The following is a 6,312-nucleotide window of genomic DNA, read 5'->3' on the forward strand; positions in this document are numbered from 1 at the left end:
CACCATACGAGTGCTGATGTTGTACATGCACTTCCCAACAAGGGAAGTCTGCTTCTCAGCTCAGCCCCAGGTCAACTGGAGCAGACCCCAGCCTGCCTCTCTGAGCTTTGTACCCACAAAGTCCATTAAATCAATGGAATACCCTTTGTGTTACTTCATCATGGGCTCAGTTTTATTGCAGTTGTAATGGTCACATGTGATTTGGCCAGAGATACTACTTGTATACAGTGACTAACATCGGCCCATGCAAGGAGGTGTCTGGATTGAAGATGATGATGTTTTAAGGGATGTGGGAACATCTAAATATTTTTCTCTCCTGGTTTTAAATGTTAACAACTATCTTTATTAACGTCTGAAATACCCTAAGAAAAAGGCAAATCCCACTTCCATTTCTCAGTTGGTCCATGCGTCACTGATTCCTGAACCATAATTAAATATTGCTTGTCTTTCTCTTGTGAGCTTACCCATAGTCATCTCTGTTTCTCTCACACTTTCACAGCCTAAACCCATTTCATATAAAGAGGGTTCTTGACCTTGAGCTTTACCTCACTCTTCTTCATTGTCAAATAGGCCATCAATATCCACATGGCAGTTTTGTGGGCTGATGGAAAGCTAGTTTCAAACCATGTGCATGCCACAAAGCAATCTGCAAAGGATGGATGGCTAAACAGTTGCGATGGTGAGATGGAAGCCTCGGAAAGATATGCCTATGTCCTGATCCTCAGAACCTCTCTATTTGACATGATTTGGGGAAAGGGACCTTTGCAGATGATAGGCTTTAAGGACAAAAGCAGTTGTCCATAAGAAGGAAACATAAAGAGGGACCCCCTGAAAAACACCATGAGAAAATGAAGGTGGAAATTGAAATACAGTCATAAACCAAGGAACATCAGAAACCACATGAAGCTGGAGGAAGCAAGGAATGGTGTCTCCTCATGCTTCTAGAAGAGCATAGACATGGTGTGAGCTTTACTGTGGGATTCAGCCTTAGTGAAGCAGAAAAGAATGAATTGCCATTGTTTTACACTACAAGTTTATGACCATTTGTTATAGGACATAGGAAAGGGACATAATACAAAAGCATAGATACTACCAGCTCACCAACTATGCATCTTGTGGAGCTTTATAGCTCTTAACCAACAGACTAGCTAGACATTCTACCTAGCCATTCCTCCCAGAAATCACCTGTCTGATCATTGTAATCAATAATCCTCAAGAGATCCTTACTATCCTAAGAAAGGGTCTCCAATCTGTCATGGTTGATTCAGAATCATTTTTTATGTTTTTATTGGATATTTTATTTATTTACATTTCAGATGCTATCTCCTTTCCCCATTTCCCTGTCCTAGAACCCCCTATCCCATCCCTCATCTTCCCTTTTGCTTTTATACCATTTTAATTACATGCATGTATTAAAGTCAGTTCTAGGTTGAGGGACTGGCAATACAATAGATGCAAACAGTCAAGGAACAAGCAAGACAATAAACACAAATAGTCAAAGAAAAAGCAAAGCAATAACTAAAATTCTGTGAACACTCCCATGACTGTTTCTAAGGACTTATTAGGATGATCAAAATATCTGAGCCAACTTCCTTGTCCTAGTCCAAAGTCATTTTAATGTCTGAATCCTACTTCCTTGTTCTAGCCTAAAATTTAGATTCCTGCCTGAAATTACTTCTTCATTCTAGCCTAATAAGTAGATTCCTGCTTGAAATTACTTCTTTGTTCTAGCCTAACATCAGATTTTTGCCTGAAGCCCACTTCCTTGTCCTTGGCCCATATCAGATTTTTGCCAAGCAGCCCCATGTCAGATTTTTCCCACCTCTCCCCTTTTTTTATTTCATTAACAAGACTGAGCCTGTCTTAGGCCATTCTGACAAGAATGCCTTCCTTACCCATCATGGAATATGCATTATCAAAAGCAATGCTTATATGTCTTAGGTTGGTAAGGCTCTGTGATTCAGAATCTTATCTCCCTGGATCTCTTTGAGTATCATAATAGACACCTTTAATCTCAGAACTATGGAGGCTGAAGTTGGAGAATCATGAGTTCCCTGACAGTCTAGGCTACAACACTGAGACTCTTTTCAAAGACAAAACCCCCAAAGTTGATGTTGAATACCAAATACTATACATAGTAATTCCATGACAGGGGCAGGAAAGGTATAAATTGATGAGAATGAATATTTTTAACCAAGCCACTGGTGTCTGGTATACATATGAAGTTGAAAAGCATTAACACAGTAGCTGGGGAGATGACACAGTGGATAAAGTTTGCTGTGCAAGTTTTAGGGCTGGAGCTTGAAATTCCAAAGCCCATTAAATGTGAGGTAGTCATGGGAGCCTGCCCATATTTTCTGCTTTTAGAGAAGAGAGGTAGAAGAGTCCTAGAACACACTGGGTAGCTAGTCAATCCTGTATCCGTGAACTATGAATACACTAAGGAGCCCTATCTTGTTGAACTGAAAATTATCCTAATTGTCAAACCAAGGCCTCTATATATGAGGGAGGATTGAGAAAGAAAGCGGGGGAGAGAGGGAGAGAGAGAGAGAGAGAGAGAGAGAGAGAGAGAGAGAGAGAGGCTCATGCATGCAACAAAATTGAAACAACATTTGTTGAAAGGACCAATAAAAATCGTGTAATCAATCTCTAAAAAAAAAAATTTACAGGTCATCTTTGACATTTTTATCCATCACCATTCTCATCATATGCACAACATGCACACTATGCTGAGCAACAGGACTATGTAACCTACATGTATGTTCTCATATAAACTGTCTCCTATCATACCCTTTTGATGGGATGTTCTTATTGCCCTCATTTTTCAGAGGGAAGCTAACAAGTTTAAATTAGCACGGTTTGCCTTTCTGATTGTGGTTCCTTTGACTCCTACACTTTCCATATTCTATGCTCATGTCTCTGAGGCACTCCTATTCATGCTCCAAAACCCAAGTAGTCATCACATCCTTTGGCAATGTCCTTATGCCATCCTGTCTATCACCTTCTCACAAATGCAAATCTTGATCAGGATTCAAAGACAAGCTGCATATATTTATATTCCAGGTCCAGGTCCATAATTTGCTAGTGATAGGACCTGATTTCTATGGACGCCCAGACCCATTCCTACAATACATGCATTGTTTCAAATATTCAGTGAAGTGACTCTTGCTATATATTAAACATTCCTTCTGACATATAGTACACATGTTGAAATATTAACCACTATTATTATTTCAGAATGATCTAAAACTCCAAGTCAGATAACCACTTCATTTTGCTCCCTAGATACCCACAAAAGCTTACAAAAGCAATCAATAGAAAGGTGTGTCAATTATAGAAGCTTAGGCTTTAAAAAAAAACTCCAGAAAATTAGCCTAACTCACTTTGACCAAGCTCATATGGTCTTCCTCTATCTTATGACTTATGACAAGTCATATTGTAATTGTGACATGAAAGAAAGCAAGGGGATCCTGTGACTGGGGAAACCAGGGCAAAATAAAGCACTTTGTAAACTCCAACCTCTTAACTTCCTTGAGAAAGAGGTTAAAGGCAAGAAACCAGAGGCCCAAGTTTTAGATGAAAACACTGACTCATGGTGGTTGTATGACCATCCTGAGGTCACACAGCCACTAAAAGGCTTAGCCTTAGTGGCCATATCACCCCCAGTTCACATTAGCAGTTGATAATCTCAAGACCAGGAAGTTGTTTGGGACACACACACACACATACACACAAAATATTTGTTCTCATAGGAAATGAACTTTGGTGATGAGGTAATGCACAGGGTTTTGTGATGTTCCCACCAAACACTGTCTGAGATGTACATTTGTTCATTTTAATTCCAACAAAAAGCCTTGTAATGAAGATATGCAGTTAAATATAGAAGGAAATAGCCTGGCTTCCTAGTAAACTTGGAGGCTAAAACAAACAGACAATGCTTAAATCTTCTCCTGGTGTGTCATTAGTTAGCAGGTCTCGGAGCTGTATCTTTGTCTCTAAGTTGTGGATCTTACTCATATATACCATGAGTTATCTGCAGGATCATAGATGATGGATGATGACTACATAACAGACAATAGACACTCTACTAATCTCTACTCTGTTATAGTTCAAGCTGCGTGGGGGAGACTTTAAAGTGCAAATCTCTTCAAAAAGCAATGAAAAATCTTTCAGAGGCTAGATTGAGAGGATTAGTGGTAGAATAGTTATCTAGCATGCTTGAGGTCCTGGATTCTACTCCAGAAAGCAAGAGATGGGTGAAGCTTAAATGCTTGGGAAATGATACCCAATGGAAACAGCTACCTTATGCTCACATATCTGTAATCACCACCCCAGCCATAGCACAGAGGAAACATTTCTATTTAGAAGAGATTAAGTGGTGGTTTGGTGGTGGTGGTGGTGGTGGTGGTGGTGGTGATAGTAGTGGTGGTGGTGGTGATGGTGGTGTGTGAACATGTGTGTAAATTAGCTTAACCCTTACAACACTGACAAACAATTATTATCATTTTCAAATTATAGACACAGTGGATGAGAAATAACTTTTCCAAAGTTATATGGCAAATAAGCCGAGGAATCTGGACTAGGTTAGACTTCTTTTCAAAATGAAATTTTAGGAACTGAAGATATAACTCAATGGTAGAGTGCCTACCTAGCATGTGTGAGGATCTGAATCACATCTCTAACACCATTAGGGGAAAATGATGGCAAAGGCTTTTAAGCTAAGGCACAAAAGATAAGCTAAGAAAAGAGCACAGAGAAGAGAATTTAAGAAAGACAGCTCATTAGAAGAGCATGAAACAAGTCATAGATTGTAGTGGTGAGGGAAGAGAAAGAAACCCGATGTTAGATGAACATAAAGACAATGATCTAAGATGATCTGGGACTCAGGTCAAGTAGACTGTGAAGCTCAATACAGAATTTAGATTCTGTTCAAAACACAATGAGAAGGCTTAAAACACTTTAAACAGAGAAGCAGATATGCTTCAAATTGGATTGTGCCATTGCAGAGAGTGGTCTGGAGGAAGGAAACAGGTACAGAACTCAGAAGGCTCTCAGAGCAGAAGCCCAGCCAAGAATGAATAGGCTGTGACTGGATGCTAAAGAAACTGAAATGCAGCAGCAGGGACAGTACAGAGAAAAGTTCCATCAGTGGAGCCAGCAGACCAAGTCACCAACACACTGGTGTGGTTGGTTAAGGATAAGTCAAAAACGAATCTCTGTCTTCTTACTTAGCCTCATTCCTCGAGATCAAAACAGATCAAAAACAGACACAGGAAAGACAGAGGGCACATATGGGGTATTTTTAGGCTTAATGTATTGTAAGACTTTCAGAGATGTCTAGATGAAATAGGAAGGATTGCTAAAGCATTGTGTTGTCAAGTTCTTCACATGAGAAAAGATTTAAAACCATGGATAGAAATGGATCTAATCACTATAGCATTGACTGAAACAAAAAAAATGGGGAAGGAATGGTAAAAATGCATAGTGAAATGAGCAATGCCTGGTAGAATATCAGTATTTCCAGTATATATTAACGAAGTGAAGAAGTCAAAGCCCAAGGAAGAAAATGAATTTTTCCATGTCTCAGAAACCAGAGGACATAGAAGTCTAGCATTTAAACGTCGGGTCAATGGACTTAACTACCTTATTTTCATATGAGAATCTGTGACCCAGATAGAGGAACTAGTCTGTCTAAGATCACATAACTTGATAACCTGAAAACTCTCTAGCAATGAGAACTTTCATCTGTTAGTGACTGTGCCTTAGGTTAAGGATCCCCGGCATGGAAGGGCATAGAAGTTATATGGCACAGCTGATACTAGAAAAGAGTGTTGTTGAGGTCTAGCAATGAAGCTCATTTTGTAGAGCACTTGCCTGGCATGGATGAAGCTCTGGGTTTAATCTTGAACACCATGGGAGTAAAAGTGGTCCAAAGTGCTTGGTGTGATAAATGGATACAAGTGTAGGGCAAATTAAATCCCCCTGTATTCCTTACCCTAATGTAATGATGTAGAACAGATGACTCTGGGAGTATATGTAGAATAATCCATATTGTGTCAGTCCTAGTTTGGACACTTTGCATCTCAGTATCTCTAATTATTATTCATAACTAGAAAACTAAAATCTATAGGTGATTATAGTAGTTTTTTAAAGCATATTCAAATATGCTAATTTTCAAAAAAACACAAAACAAGGATATATTCTTGCTGATGCATAGTAAACTATGCCAAGAAAAGGAGAAAATGGAAGAGCAGGCTTCCAATTGGTTCACTCTTTCTGAGGGTCCAGCATAACTCAAAGATGAAAGATTTT

This window comes from Grammomys surdaster, unplaced genomic scaffold (assembly GCF_004785775.1).
Source record: "Grammomys surdaster isolate TR1022 unplaced genomic scaffold, NIH_TR_1.0 125974, whole genome shotgun sequence".
Lineage (NCBI taxonomy): Eukaryota > Metazoa > Chordata > Mammalia > Rodentia > Muridae > Grammomys > Grammomys surdaster.